General features: G+C 40.3%; 1 protein-coding gene and 1 pseudogene across 5 annotated transcripts in view; both read left to right on the forward strand.

The window, feature by feature from the left end:
* The window catches only part of RBMS3 (RNA binding motif single stranded interacting protein 3), a 726,761-nt gene that overhangs the window by 15,745 nt on the left and 695,036 nt on the right, over positions 1 to 15,980 (forward strand). The gene's annotated exons all lie outside the window — the stretch shown is intronic.
* LOC133275262 (U2 spliceosomal RNA) lies at positions 9,406 to 9,638 on the forward strand (annotated as a pseudogene).

Below are 15,980 nucleotides of genomic sequence, written 5' to 3' on the forward strand. Positions count from 1 at the left end.
AACCCTGTTTTTCCCCATCCTCATCGATAAAAAGATGAACGGCAAAGGGCGCATGGCAAACCTAGTGTTAATGGTAATGTGCCAGTATGTGTCTGGATTTGGACTGTGTCTGGTGACCAGTTCCTGACTGTGAACCAGATTTTGCTGGCATTTTTCTGTGTCTGACATCCAATTTGGACCTGTACTGTAGAGGGAAACAGTAGTAAGCTAGTAACAGAGTGCCAGATAGTAAGAGGATGACAAGTCTTTTCCAGTTTTGTGTGAATGTTATTGAATGAGCAGTCAGTGTGCTAGGGGCCAGTGAGCCAACAAATATGTTCAGCGTTCCCAGAAAATAGTCTTCAGAACAGTAGGAGGTGTGATTGTGAAGGGGAGGCACTTGAAAGCTATAGATAGTGGAGTTAGGCAGGGAAAGGGAGCTGTCAGGAAGGAGTTTCGAAGCTAAATGGGGGTCTGTGTAAGCTTTTCCCACAGCAGCTCTTCCCAACCAGTTAGTACGCCCCACTGGTGTGGAGCAGCCAAGGGCAGGAGGCTGCTGGCATGTTTCCATATGAGAAAAGAGGAATGAAGGTTATAGGGAAGTGTCAAGGGGACATACACCTGGGGTGGATGCAAAGAAGCCTTACAAGCGGCATCTCTGCCAGGAGTGCAGCTTTAGTGAAGACCAGGACTGGCTGCGTGTGTTTCAGCGGCTTTCACTAAGCCTTCGCATAGGGTGAAAGTGAGGTCTCTGAGGCTGAGCTGTCTGGCGTTCTCTCCTTATATATTAGATGTATTATTTACCAATTTTGAAAATGATTCAGTAGGGGGTAACTGGTGTTCTGAGATCATGATGACTCTAGTCAGCTTTCCAGAGAGTACAGCAATTACCGTGTGAATAGAGGTGAATGTGACAGACAGGCCGGGTGTCTGTTCTCTCTAGCCTAAGCATTAGTTTTCTTGTGTTTATGTTCACACCGCTTCTCTGTGATTAGCCTCGGTGGAAACACCAGCATGAGGGTCCTGTTGGCAGCAACAACTTAATAGGCAACATGGATGGGGGTAGATGTTCTTCTGTCTTTTTCATTTTTAATTAAATAAGGCAAAATACACAATAAGTCAGATTTGCATGAAAATTTATATGCATGCATAATAGATCTTAATGTTAATGCGGGAAATTACTTTCTTTCAACTCAGTGGCCTGTAGGTTTGATTTCTAGAATTATTTGCTTCTTTGTAACTTTCAGTAAGTTTCTATTGCAAAATAGTGCCTCTAAATTCCTTGTGAAATACTCAAGCACTTTGTATTCTCGTAGATAAGGACATTGCATTCTATTGGAAAGTACTTTTTATTAAAACCCATTGGCAGCTTTTCGATAAATTCTGCTTTTTTTTTCCCTCTGTGAAATGTATTATTATGAGTACAATGATGAACGCTATCATTAAGAAATACCATGCATTTAATAGCCATAATTTAAAACTCCTATTCCACAAGCAAATGTGTATGTATGTCTGTGTGTGTAAAAGCCAGTTTCCATTGGATTTTTGAATGCAGCCACATCTTGGAATGAACTAGCAAATATCCTTTGTTTAATATTAACAATGCTTGCATTAGATATTTTCAGAATTAATTTTTATAGCAGATTTCATTATATCTCTGTTGTGTTCTGGGTACAATAGGGCAGCTCACTTGCAGCTGAATTAAAATCCATGGTTTAATAGCAGTTTGACTTGCCTAGGCAATAAACTATCTCCAGTAAATGGAGGTGCTATCAAGATAAAACATGTTAAGTTAATACTGTAACAAATCCCTGTGTTGCTGATGGAAAATATTCCAGAAGAATTACTCCTGCTATGCATGGGGCTTCATGAATTTCAGGATAATAGAGATTACTATCTCCGAGCGCTCTGCTGAAATATACCCTTTTCCAAAGCACTGTCTGAATTCTTCTTAGAAGTCCTTGTGGATCAGAAACTGGCTCTGGCCTAACTATGCTTTTATTTGCTCTGCTATAACAAAAGGTATGATTTTAACCTGACTTTAGAAATTTGGTGAAAAATCCTGTGTGGATACACTTAATTCAGTTAAACCTAGCTAATACAAATTTAATATGCATGGGTAATTTATAGTTATAAGCTAAGCTAACAGAGTACATTTTTAACTGTTTACCTAAATCAGTTTTTAAACAGAGAAGGAAAAACTTTCATATAGTACAAGATTGAGAAGATTGGGACTGTTTACCTTGGAGACGAAATGAATCAGATGAATCAGAAGTGAGATGATGAAAGGTTACAGGCAATGAAGGTGTAGGCTTTACAGAGCAAGAAATGCTATTCTACCGTCAGGGAAGAACAAGGAGCATTCACAGAAGCTTAAAAGTGGTGAAGTCAAAAGTAAGCACAAAGAAATGCTCTGCCATGCAGTGAACTAGTTCCAGATGGAACTCACTGTTGCTGGGTATCTCTGGGGGCAAGAGTCTAATAGGACTCCAGAGGACCAGAGCTACATACAGGGTGGTCTTAGGCTCGACTTAACTGAAAGGGGAAGCTTAAGTGAAGGAGAAAGAAGGACCTCTGCATCTCAGTGGTGCAAGAGCATGCTGATGCTTCAAAAGATCAGCCCTCATGTGGACACTCACCTGTTTATGTAGATAACAAAGGTATCCAATTGCAATGGTAGGGATTAAAAACCAAAAAAGAATGGTTGAAAAGGTAAATGCCTGCTTGGTTCAAGCTGCTCTGCTGTTAATGACATCAAAAGGACTCTTCTCCCATGTCTTTCCTATACGCAGATGGTTATGAAGTCTTTTGGTTGCAGGATTCTGGCTGGGTAGATCTCCAGTAGCAATTTCCTGTTCCTGTACAGATTACCACAGTTCTTGTTTCCTTCCAAAAGCTCATAATGTGTTGTTATGCTTTAAAAGGTACAGCAAGCTCTGCTGCAGTCTCATTAGAAGTTTGAATCACTTATTTTCAGTGTTTCTAAGGTGCAAATGCCACAGATTTGTCTGTAAAGGTGACTGTCTCTCCCACACACTTGGATGATAGAAAGTGCCTTTGTCTGGTTACTGGAATATGAAATAGGACAGGCTTGGAAAACTTTCAGTGTTGCTTAATGCTTGGTCTTGGGGAAAGGAAGTACATCATAGGACAAGGTGGTTTGTTAATGTCTGCAGCTGCTAATCAAGTGAACTGGCCGTTTCCCTTTGTAAATAGCCATAGAGAAGCAATGCAGACATAGCAGGAAAATGAAGATGACCTGTTCTCATCCTGCTGTCTCACCCTGGTGATTCTAGTATCTTAGTCATACAAAGACAACACTTGGACAGAGTTTTGAGAGTTTAAATGGCGCTATATTTTGATGATCAAGGCAGGAGAGCCTGGAATCAGGCTCCTGAGTTGGATTTGTAGAGGCAATGGGAAAGATTGCAGCATGGAGTTAACTATGACACTGAGGGTGTCTGTGCTGTCTCTTGGCTCTCCTTAGTCAAGGAGACTAAGATAACAAGATAACACAGATAACAAAGCTGCTGCTTTGTTATCTGTGGGAGAAGCCTAATAATCTCCCCAGATAGGCAGTTAGGTTGTTCTGGGACCCAGCTGCTACCTGGATCTTCAGTGTAGCTGCTGCAGACTGCACACTGTCGCAGCCCAGGATAGCCACTTTGCTATTTCTTTTGTCTCACGTGCTCGGCTAAGCCCAGCAAATTGTTTGATCCACGCACAAGTTCTCACAGTTTGCTGCTTATGATGGAATGAGGTTATAAGTTGTCTCAGTCCCTATCTACCCTCACATCCCACTGTCCTTAGTCATGCCTATAGTATCAGTAGCCTAGTTGTGCTGTATTGCAAAGACCTGACATGCAAATCTGCCATTGCTCATTATTGTGATCTGGTTTGTGCACCAGGTGTGCAAGCTGCCTCTCATGAACTGTGTACTCTAAGGGTTAGAGGCTGTTGACAATGACCCCGTCACATTCAAAGCCTGAGAAGTACCCTCAATGTACAAAGGATATGTTTTTCTTTTTTCCCCAGTTTTGTTATTATTCCATTGCTCTTCATTAATGTAAATGAGAGTCAGACATTGGACAAGAGAGAGTCAAAGTCTGCGTTTTCCCTACTACTTTCTTCTCCTCCCCTTCATTTCTTCTAGTCCTTTGTGGATCTCTGAGGACAGAGCTTCATCAGACCTGGCAAAGTGGAGATAGGGTTGAGGGGTTGATGGGAAAGGAGAGCTGGTCAAAAGATTTGTTAAAAATATTTCATTGGAAACACTTCAGGTTTGATCTGATTTCAGGAAATCAAAGACAGTTTCTCACATTCACAGCTGGACTCATGGCAGTCTGAAGGGGAGCCTGTTACTTGAAGATATTCTTTGCAGAAAAGCCTTGCACTTCCACACTTGGTGGTGCGGAGCCAAGACTTTGAAAAGTGTACAAGTCCCAGCACTAAATGGTGCTCACCTCTTAGGTCCTCACAGCCTAGATACTTCAAAAAGTCAGCTAGCTCTGGACTAAAGGGCTGGAAGTTCTGGTTTCCCAGCCCACAGCAGTATGGGTGCTGGGAAGGTGCATGGATCTTCTCCAGCAGCTGCTTGGAGGAAATGAGATTCCTCAGGCTCATGGCTACTGCTAGCACAAGTGCGAGGTTCCCTCAGCCTCAGAGGAGCAGCCTGCAGAGTGTCCCAGCTATATGGTGATGGCAGCTTTAAAAAGTTGATTCTATTTGTTAAAATATTGCTTCAGTCTAAAGGAAAATGAAGGCAAATAGTAATTCCTAGTGAACATGAACTGCTTTCTTGTGGCTGCCTTCAGGGGGGAGTCTGAGAACAGCTTGCCAGCTGCACTGGGGAGCTACTTCTTTCATTAAAGAGATTCGCCAATGCAATTCTCTTACATGCTGGCATCCACTGCGGCTCGTGTTTATGGCTTTTCCCACTGGAAGCAGAGCTCTCCAGAGGACTCCTGGCTAATAGCGCAGTCTAATGGAGGAGCTCCTGTGCTGCGTGATTCTGAGAATGGAAGCATGAGCCTTACAGCTTGCATTAAAAAGTCAGGCCCTGTAACTAAAAGCTGTAATGATTCATTTCTTTCATGGACGGACTGTAGACAGGTCTAAGTAACAAACAGTGATGAGTGCTAGGATGCTAGTAAAACCAATATAAAACAAAACCATGCCAGTAAAAGGAACACTAAAAAAATGTCAGCGAACAGATACAACAAATATAATACATGGCTCATTCTGCAGCCAGGAAGTTTCTGTCAGTCTTTCTTATGGGAATATCAATCCTAATTCTGGGATAAGTGACATTAATACTGAAATAAGGCTTTTGTGCATGTATTACAGGTTTCAGAGGTGGTAGTTTTAGAAACCCTTTTCTGATGCATACATGTTGCGGCTTTTGACATATTGTTTGTGTGCTAAAATATACTGCGAATATGAGTGTATGTCTGGTGTTTAGATCTAATGTTAGATGGCTGTAAAATTACCCATTTAGAATAATACGCAATTGGACTCCATTAATTTTATGTGTTAGCCTAAAATTTCTGCTCTAACAAGGTTATTTTTATGTAAATAGAGAAGTTTGGATTGTAAAGTAAGTAATTTCCATTCCTTGTTCAGCGACTGAACTGTATTTCTTTTTGACACTTGCAAAATGAGTTACACAGGATTAGTAAAAAAAAATCACTCCCTACCCCTCTTATATATTCAATTTCATAGGGCTGTGCTAACTTAAGGAGGCAATACTACGTTAGAAATACTACATTTTCTTTGTTTGGAGAGGAGGATGTTACCTATGATTTGCTTACTCATGGTTTTTGGTTGTTATTGGGAATGCTAACATTTTGGAGCTGAAATTAATAAAGTTGACAGCCATTAAGCAGAAAAAAAATACAAAAGAGGAAAATATGTGTTCCTGTGAAAAATCCCCTTGTAGGTAATAGTATAGATCTGTGTAAAGTAGGTAATTGGAAAATGCCTACATTTCCCAACTCCTTAGGATACTAACAAGCATACTTCTGATACAAACACTGCAAGTAATGGTTTTACCAACTCAGTCTGCTGCTGATGTGATACCAATACCATCAAATCGCAGGCCATACCAAGTGTAGTTAGGTGCTGTCACAGTAAATTTAACCCTCATCTGTTAGGGAAAAAGTCTAGTTGAAAGGTCATTTCTAGCTTCAAAGTAGGCATTTAGTGCTTTTATTTCCTCTAATTGGAAATGATAATCAATGAGAATCATTTATAAAACTTGTCTCCAGAGCAGTGATTCTCTACTTAAAATGACATCTTCTGCCTAAGGCACTGTAATTGCAGTCAGGTTTATCCATATGATCATAATTGGATTCAGAACTTAATGATGTATATGGTTAACTTGTTTGCAGTACGTGGCAAATAGACCTGAGTAGGTTATTTCTCCAATAGGAACTTTGTTGTGTTTGACCTTTTGTTATCCAAGGATTTGAGTAAAGCCTTACCTTTTCTGGAATTAGGTGCTTGAGTAAAACACTTCATGGGCCTGCTTAACAGTTCTATGCTATGATAGCAATTAACTTTTGTATAAGTAAACTTTCCATTTTAAAGGTCATTAATTTTCTTTACATGATACAACTTGGAGAGCCTGCTACTAAAATAATTGGGAGCTACAGTTACTGATTTATGAGGGAGGAGTAAAAAAGACCAAAATGCTAAAGATTAGCTAAAGTGATGACTAAGAGAGGATGTGATAAGACTTCCTCTTGGTGTTTTTGTTACTATTGTGTATCTGTGTGAGGTACTTTGCCTTTTGTTTCAATAGAGTCAAACTACATGTTCTAGTCAACTTTCTTGCTCTCAGAGCTGTACACCCTACTTAACCAGTTCTTTAAAACTTCAGAAGGAACATGGTTCTTTACATGGAGAACATGTACATTTTACCCTACAGATAAGCCAACAAGGTCAGTTCTGCTGTAAGACTTGGGGCCATAAAGGATTTTTGGGTGGTGATGCAGCTCCTGTAACACAGTTGTGCCCCTACATTGTTTTCCTAGGTCAGGGTGGAGTCTGTGTCAGGCAGTTCTTGTTCTATGCAGAGGCTACTTTGCAGTGGTGTCACACCACTGTGTTAGGACATTGCTTTTTGCTCTGATGGAAAATATTCTTAATCCTGGCTCTCATTTACATCAGTTCTGACTCAGATTGATTTGGGTCTCCTACGTGGGAGTTACTTTGATTTTACAGCTGTATTAGGGCAGACTACATTTCATTAATTTTATGAAGATTATGCTAATGTGAAGGCTATGCCATGTTTGTAGGACTGAAACATTTCTCACTGGTGAGTTTGATTCAAAAGTAATTCCTCTTATGAATCTGTTTTGGATTTGGCTCCTTCAGTTGGCAGCACAATTAGTTCTGTAGCATCTGGAAAATGGTTGTGCATCATACATTACCATCATAAGAATCCTTATTATAGTATATTATTTATCTGTAGCAGTGCCCACTATTTACTGGGGCTTTCCAAAGCATAAGAAGATCTTTACTCTGAGGTAATCACAAACTAAATAATCAGAAGCTTACCAAAATTTAGCAACTACACCGTTGTTGCCAACTAGATCCGTAGAGAATATCTGATGGCATAGCTCATCGTACATCAATTTAGAATTGCTGATGAGAATCCAACACAGTAAGTAACAAAATTAATGGAAGGGCAAGCAGCAGAGCTTCTTGCAGTATTGCAGTGTTATAAAGCTCCATTTCTAAATTGAGAAAGTGCTCCTTACCAGACTTTCAGTTTGTTACTGATCCAAAACTGAATGTTGCCCATTAAACACTATGGGGCAGTGTCATCTTTGTGAGGAAACCACGTGATGAACTGTGCAGGAGAAAGCAACGTTTTCTTTGGCAATTAAAAAATAGGTATCTGTTTGAATCTGTGCAGAAGCTGAAGTGTGAGAAAGGCAGAGGGAAACTGGTGAAAAGTAAAGGAGAATAAATGGAGCTGAGCCTCCGTGAAAATGGGGTGAGGACTCTAATGCCTGCATTTACCTTTGGTAGGCTTGTGGGGCTGAAGCTACTTGTGTGTGTAGACCTACTCTGTGCAGTGATTGAGACCCTTAATCTGGCATTCTCAAGCAGCAACAATACCTAATAACTTTGCATCATATTTTTGTAGAAGCTGATTAGTACCCTGAATTGTAAGAAAGAAATTCACAAAGGAAAAGGAGCTTCAGAATTCTATTGCTTAACCAATATTTTGCAGTATACAGGTTTTCTTTTCACTTTTCAGGCAAAGAAGGGTTTAAAGCGTCATGTGAGGTACATCTTCTCTTGGATTTGTTTGAGTTTTGCATAAGATATTTCTGTGAATGAATGTGAATTCTCTTCCCCTTAAGACTTCTGTTGACTGGCAGAAACCATCCGTTTCGGTGGTTTTATGCCTGTTTAATTGATAATCAAGACTGAATCCTGTTGTTTAGCAAATCTGACTTGCCTTTTAGTAAACTCTATGCCCACATTAAACTCTGAAGTATAGAGCACACAGAGAAACACATTCCTGACCTGTAGTAAAAGTGACAATCTGTACCTTCTGCTAGTAAGTACAGCTCTTTAATCATGGTCTAATTGAGGCTTTGGTATTAGAAGCGAAGAGGAAACTGTTAGAGCCTGAAGGGACGGTTTATCTTAAAATGCCAAGAAAACTTCCACGGCTCCATAGCACTCAGAGTAAAGTGAGTTATGTTCACCTGTCAGGGAGGGAAATTCAGCACTTCTGCTAGACTTCCCAGTTCAAATCATGAATCAGGATCCAAATAATGAGTATGGCTTAGGACTGATGAATGATTTATGAATGGCTTCTTTTTAGCTTCTGGAGGAATCTTTTTTTCAAGCTTTTTCTTATTCTCTGCCCATCACCTTTCTTTAAGGGAAATTTGCAAGTGTAACAGAATACCTTCATTATTAGAACTGAAGGATTAGGGGGTAAAAAGTAAATACTCTAAAAGGAGGAATTTGATCATGAGAGTTAGCAGGAATGTGCCTCAGGCTTTTTTTTCCCTAAGTCAGTGTGTCTCTAAAGGGTGTGTATAGTGGAAAACTTGCTGTGCTCTCACATATACCCTCTGTTCTTGTCATGTTCTCAGCCTGCTCCAGGTCTGACTGCTTATACTGCTAACTGCATAACTGATGATAACTGCAGTACTGCTTTCTACTGGGAGAAACTGCCAGTCTCCAAATCTTGTGCTTAGTATGCTGGACAGTAATCAAGTTCAGAATCGAAAACAGGGGAAACTCACGTTTTCTTTCTGCAGTGGACATGCCCCAGGAGTTGTAGATTGTGATGCTTCAGGAATTTGAACACGTCAGTGACTCCAGTTTTCTCAGCCTGTCTTTGTATGGGAGGTGCTTCAGCCCCTTTTTCACCCTCATGGCTCTCCTCTGGACTTGCTTGCTTCTCAGCCTTTCGGCTAAGATCAAGTGTAGTATCTGTTCTTATCAGTTTAAAGTGATTAGAAAAAGGGATCTATGATCTACTCCACAGTCAGAGCAGTTGTCCTGGAAATGCATCTGTAGATAGAACTATGTATGAGAAAATCCTTGCAACTGTAAGCAAAGCTCAAATGATTCCTTGAATTATGTGTTTGAGGTAAGTGGTTCCTTGTACTTGCATGCCAGTTTATGTGGCAGGTTTCACTCTCTCAGGCTAGGAGCTGTGATAAGTAATCACACAGCTTCTTCTAGTTGTTCTGTTGCAATCACCAAGGTTTAGATTGCAGCTAAATATTATTCTTTCATGGCTTCATGTTGAAAGACAGGTATTTCCAACCACTCAGCTTAAGTACCAACATTCCTGTTTGGAATGGATTATGTTTGTGCATGTAAGGATTTTATTTATAGCTGTTGTCTGAAGTGTTGCATCTTATGCTCTGTCTTCACAAACCTGGTGCATGTGCTCTGGGGCTGAAGCGTATATTTGCAAGGGTGAGAAAGGTTTTAGTTGCCCATGAGCACACTGTGTGTGCCTTGGTTATATGGAAGGAGTTTCTGTAAAACAGAGCTAGGATTTGAATTTAGAGGATAGGAACACTGTGCCAAATGGGTGATTCTAGCCCTAGAGTGCCTCTGTAGTTCAGAAAAAGGGGGCTTTAGTGCAGTGGAAGAGGGCCCAGGTGAGAGTTAATACAGAATAGCTGTAACTTGCTCCTTTCCCAAGTAGACAAACCCTAGCAAAATTTACTGTGTAGCCATCAGGCCAACAGCAGCTCTCTTACCTTGGATTCCTCCTTATATTGCAAACCCTTTGTAAATATTTCCTTTGGCTTTAAACACAACATTTTGTAGCATTAGATTTATTTTTATTTTCTACCCATAATGTAAATCTTTCTTGTAGCTTAAATGGACCAGTCATGATGATGCTGGCTTGTTTGCTTGCTCTGTATAGGTAATTTGGTTTGAGACCTTTTCTTCATTGTGGTGTGTCACTTTTCTAGTATCATTCTGGTTTTTAAAGTCGAGCATGAAACCCTGGTAGACCTGATGTGCATTTTTAATACTTAACCCTCAAAGCTCTAGTGCCACTTTTCCCCTGCCTTCATGATTTCAGTCCCAGTTTGGCCCACTGCATAACAAAAAGAAGCTCAAAGGATGGCCTAAGTTATATTGGCATGTGTGCTTCCTTGGGAGATAATGTGCTGCTTCATCGAAGTTGCAGGGTACCCTGACACTCATCTGCCAGGGAACTCCTCATCTGCCTAATGTGGGATTAGATGCTGTATGAAGCACTTGCTTTTTCTTCCTTTTTAATACATTTTCTGAATACTAAATATCCCTTTCTACACCCACATAGCTTACCACTTTCATGTTGTTTTATAATAAGTATCCGTTATTAGCATAATAACTGCTCAAAGTGACATCTTACATTGTACTGTCAAAGATCCATGTATTAATATTTCCACAGTTCTGATGCTATGATACACTATAGTACTGTAATTTTACCAGAGATTATTATTTTTATGTCAAAGATCTGCCTATTCCATTTACATACCATACAGTGACACCAAAGCTACTGATAGCAGGCTGTTATGAAGCTTCTGTAAAGGAATGTGTCAAAAAAGCATACCAAACCTTGGAGTGCTTTGATTGCATCTTGAACTGCTTGAAAAAGGAGAATGAGGAAATTCATTCATGCAACATTTCTGTCTTGCGTATATATTTGTTTATCTTAAAATTGTTCAGGCCTGTCTTATATCCTGTCTTCTAAGCAACACGAGTTAGCAAAGGCCAGCATGCCAGTCGGCATTCTATTTTATTATTTATCAAGAAGCCTTTGTATGAAGATTAACTGTATTTGCTCTCTATTTCCTATTATTTCCCCCCACTGTTCACTAAGTACTCCAAGCAGTTTGATAAGATGAGGGAAAGGTTGTCTGGTTTCATTGTTGCTCCTCTCAGAATCTGTTGTATCCTCCAGCGAAATGTTATCTTGTACTTTGTTGCAGTAATAGTCGTCAGTGATTCAAAACAGGTATTCTTTTGTCTCCAACCTCAACAATGCGCATAGGGGAGACTGCTCTTCTTCTCCAGCGCTGCTGCTGTTAAAAGCAACACTGGATCAGAAGAAAGCTGCCTTTACACTCAGTATCAATAGCTCACCCTCCTCCTGCATAATGATAAGCAGAGGGGGGGCTGTGAATGAGTGAAATCATTTTGACTCTTTTCTTGCTCTGTAGGTATAGACCTCCTTTTCCCTCTCTGCTACAAGGCGTGTTTCAGTGCATGGTTAGAGAAGATAACAGTGGTACTCGCGCATACACATGTGGTTATGAGGTCTCCTTCTGGAGGTGCCCCAGCTCTAACCACGGTCTGTAAAATCATGTTAAAAATACTTACTTCAGGTCATCATTTCCTCTGACAATAGCATACTTACAAGGTTTGCTTGGGTAGAGCTGCCAAATCCATACTCTCTGTTTACACATAACATTTCCAGTCTAGGAAAATATTTCATCAAGTTTTTTCACCATTCTTTGCTTCTTGCAAGTGGTCAGACTGCCATCATGTTTTTCAATGTATAATGAATGCTGAATCAGTGGATAATCCTGGCTTATTCCTCTGATTCTTTTTGGGTGGTGGGGAGGAGGGGTTTGGGAGAAGAGTTTGTTCTGGTTTTGTCTGGGAAACTTGGAAGAAAACCTTTGAGAAATCACTTGTGTGTAACAAATAGTCTCAGCCCTAAGGTAACGCACTTCATCTTGAGTGTTTCTAAGGAAAACCAAAGGATTGGAGTCACAGATGAGAAGGGGATTGAAGAAAGAAGTTAGCAGTTCTTGTTGCAAGCCACCAGTGGAGATCCAGGAGACCTGATCTGGATTGTGCTTGGCCTTGGCTTAAATCTTCATGTTGTGCAAAACTATCTCTCACCCCGTTTTGGGAATGCTCTCACTACAGAGCTATAGGTTCTCCTGGGATGCTTTTCCATTATGAGAACAATCATGCTAATGGTCACAGAGCCAGAAAGAGAGTGGGAGTGATGTAGAAGTTTCCTAATTTTATCTTCCATGATTGTTTCTATGTAGAGTGATAGAAGCCCAGGTAGACATAGTGAAGAAAATCTACTCCAGCATCACTCCAGTGATTAGGCCTGTCTCCTCAGAAATGAAAGCCCTGGGTTAATGTTCCTTCCCTACCTAAAAGCAGCCAACTTAAAATCAGCACGCTGTCTTTCAGCTTCTCGTAAACACTACCACCCCATAAGCATGTGATTGTTGCTGTAGAAATCATCACTTATAAGGACTGTATTCCAAGGTCTGTCAGTGTTGAGGGGTTTGAGTTGTTTTACCGAGCTGTGGTTGTTTGCCAAATGTTAACCTTTCTCATGAGCAGTATTAAGATCGCAGTGAATCTAAAAGGCATGGAGTAAAACCAATGTCCTCATCTTCTAAGCAGACTTTGACCTGGTGCTGATTGCAGTCTTGTGAAGAGAGAAAGAAAAAGCATTGAAATGGTATTTTGGTGCACTGCAGCACCTACACAGTGGAGTTTGCCTTTCCATCCTCTGTTCTAGTCAGGGATGGCAGGTTCTTAGTTTAAGGACTACACAATTCATAGAAAAGAAACCCTAAATAATAGAGAGGAGAACCAGTGCATTCTGTACTTATTGTAGTGGGGCTTTTTCAGCTTGTTCAGTTAAATTATTTATGGTTTTAAATATTTTGGCGTGATTTCCATCTGTATGGTATTAAATCATTTCAAAGGGTCAATGAAAAGTACATTATCTTCTGTACTTAGTTCCATTCTAACTAATGAGATTTCTTGTGGTATTTAGCTATGCAACAACAGTGCAAGATAGGAAGAGACTGTGTTCATGAAGATCTGGAGGGACCTCCCAGACAGGCAGTTTCTCTAATATGCCTATTGGTTCCCTGGTTTCTCTGATGAGATTTTTGTTGTAATGTGCATTTATGATGAAAATTATAACTTCTGTACATCTGCAGTAACTCTAGCAAACTGCCCTGTTGAGAGTGGCTTGTTCCATGGAATTAAAATGTAAATGAGCTCATTTATTTCTAATGGAATAGGTGGTGTACTCTGCAATTCCCGCAGTACCTGACTGAACTCTTTCTTACACAGACACAACTCTTATTGATTTCTGCATAAAGTTTGCTGGAACATCATGGGCTAGGACCATGCATAGAAGTGCTCTTGTACTGACTCACCTGCTGCTGAATACTGACTCACCAATTAACTTCAACAGCAAACAAACAAACACCTTCACATTTTGTTTCTCTGCTCAATAAAAAATTCAAAGGGGTGGGCAGGACCAGTGGCAGGTAGGATAGGATTCTGATACTGATGCTGGCTGTATTTACTAAGACTATGTTAGTGTGTGATATGGTCAATTTATGCTTTGCTTTTAACGTTCTAAAGCGGTTGGAAACAGTAGGTTACTGTGTTTTGTTGATGTAAATCTGAGTGGCTTTGGGGAAAACTGCTTCCCTCTCCCTCATCTGTGAAGGTAACTGTTTTGTTTATTTGGGATTCTGGACTTGGAATTGATTTTATTTATGTGCTTTAAGTCTTGTGAAGCAGTGACAAGCATGCTGATGTCTCAGTAACTGCAGATCTGATTGTCTGAAGTCGTTACATTATGTGACCTCTCACTCTCCATATCCTGAATATTGGTATCTGTTCAAAGAAGGTCTCTATGAGCAGCTCCAAAAGGAGTCTAAACTGTCCCCAGATTGAAATTTTGTGAGAATTTGGGAAAGGGGAAGAATATTAGTTCACTTTTTCCCTAAATGTTTATATTTAACATTCTTCATTGTACTAGCTAAAATGAAAAGGACGTTAAAAGGCTCCGTATGCTCTTTCCAACCAGCATTGGGAAACACTGATTTCACTGTGCTGCTTAAGACTTTAACAGAACAAGCTAAAAAGCCATGGAGATCAGCTTGTCCCAGGTTTACTGAGAAATACAGTTTAATGAGTATTTTTACTTTAAAAATAAATAAGGCTTTTCTCCTTGAGTCACAGACTAATCAAGTGGCATTTCCAATAGTACTGCTTCATTGGGCTTCTGATTAGTAGGAGTCTTAGTTAATGCGAAACGATACACTGCATCTTCAGAGGCTCCACTGCTATGAAGTACAGGAGAAGTACGTCGGTTTTCAGGCAGTGTTAATCACCTATGCTTGAAGGCCATTTGTGCATGGATGAATGCAGTAAGAGCTAGGGTAGAGCTGGATCATGAAAATATTTAGGCCCAAGTATCTATTTATTAATTCATGCTTATATTGACTATCGGGGGACTTGATTACACATACAGGAAGTACCTAAACATGCTGGGGGACCACACTTAGTGTACAGGTGAGAGAGCCTATAAGGAGCAGTAAAAGAGGAATGGAGCCAAGTTTTCTTCCTGAAATTGTTCCTTAGGAAAAGTGAGATGTTGAAAGCCACCGCAAGTGAGTTACTGCGTTTGCCCCCCTCCTGTACCCTCTGGAAGTGTCACAGTTGTCACAGTTAGCTCCTGGCTGTCCCTGGGGTGCATCTTTGGAAGGATGCTGTTACAGAGCTTTTTGCAAATGTTTAACACATTGTTTTTTCAATAGCTTGTATAGCTAATATTTAATATTTTATATAGCTAATATTTAATATTTTATTAAAGCAAATTTTATTTAAAGAAAAAAGTGCTATGAAGAGAGTCTATAAAGCCAGATCTTTTCAGCTTTTCTTCCAGAATTTTCTCTATCTTGTTAGCTCCTTATGATTCTTATGCAAAACTTTAGGTACAAATGCCTCATTAAGTTAGCTCACTGCGTCTCCCCTTGTAGTTTAGATCTCCTCATAATGATCATGTCTCTTCCCTGCTTTAGTTCGGGCTGAAGGAAGCCCGAGCAGGATGACTATCAGTACTTCTGCAAATGTTTGCTGAACATGCTCTTTGCTGAGAGGTGTAGGTTAAAAACTGGGAAGGACTGAGCTGAAAAGGGGAAAGCACTGCACTCACCCTAGAAGTTCTGTGTCCATCTCTGCAAAGCTGTGAGGGCTAAAGCCCAGTCCCGTTTACTGCTGTTTGCTTTGGAAAGTGGCTGTAGTGGCTTTCAGTCTCAGATGCCAGCTTACGGCAGTAGGCAGCTCTTTAGCCATGCACCAAGCTCCTTTTCTTTCTGTCTACTCCTTACTAGTCAGCACATCTTCCATATGTGCTCCACATCACAGGTGGTTTCAATTTTGCACAATCCTTTTACTTGACCTGCTCTATATTCTGAACCTGCTTCCTTCTCTGGTAAATATTAGTTATATTGAATCTGGAGCAAACCCATTGTCTCAGTGCTGCCTGTATCTCAGGCTGAAATCCTGAGCTTGCTGCTTTAAAATGGAGCCTCTAAACCAGCCATCCTAAAGGTAAAGGCAGTGTTCTGGTTTGGGTTTAAGTTTTTTTCATTTTCTTTTTATTTCTCAGTTCCTTGAAGTGTTGGTGATGTTGAGTAATTTGTAGCTGTGTAAAACTGCCTTTACAAGAG

Source organism: Pezoporus flaviventris, unplaced genomic scaffold (assembly GCF_033815535.1).
Source record: "Pezoporus flaviventris isolate CSIRO_AGI_PZ_B2104156 unplaced genomic scaffold, CSIRO_AGI_Pfla_v1 ptg000037l, whole genome shotgun sequence".
In the NCBI taxonomy this organism is placed as follows: Eukaryota; Metazoa; Chordata; class Aves; order Psittaciformes; family Psittacidae; genus Pezoporus; species Pezoporus flaviventris.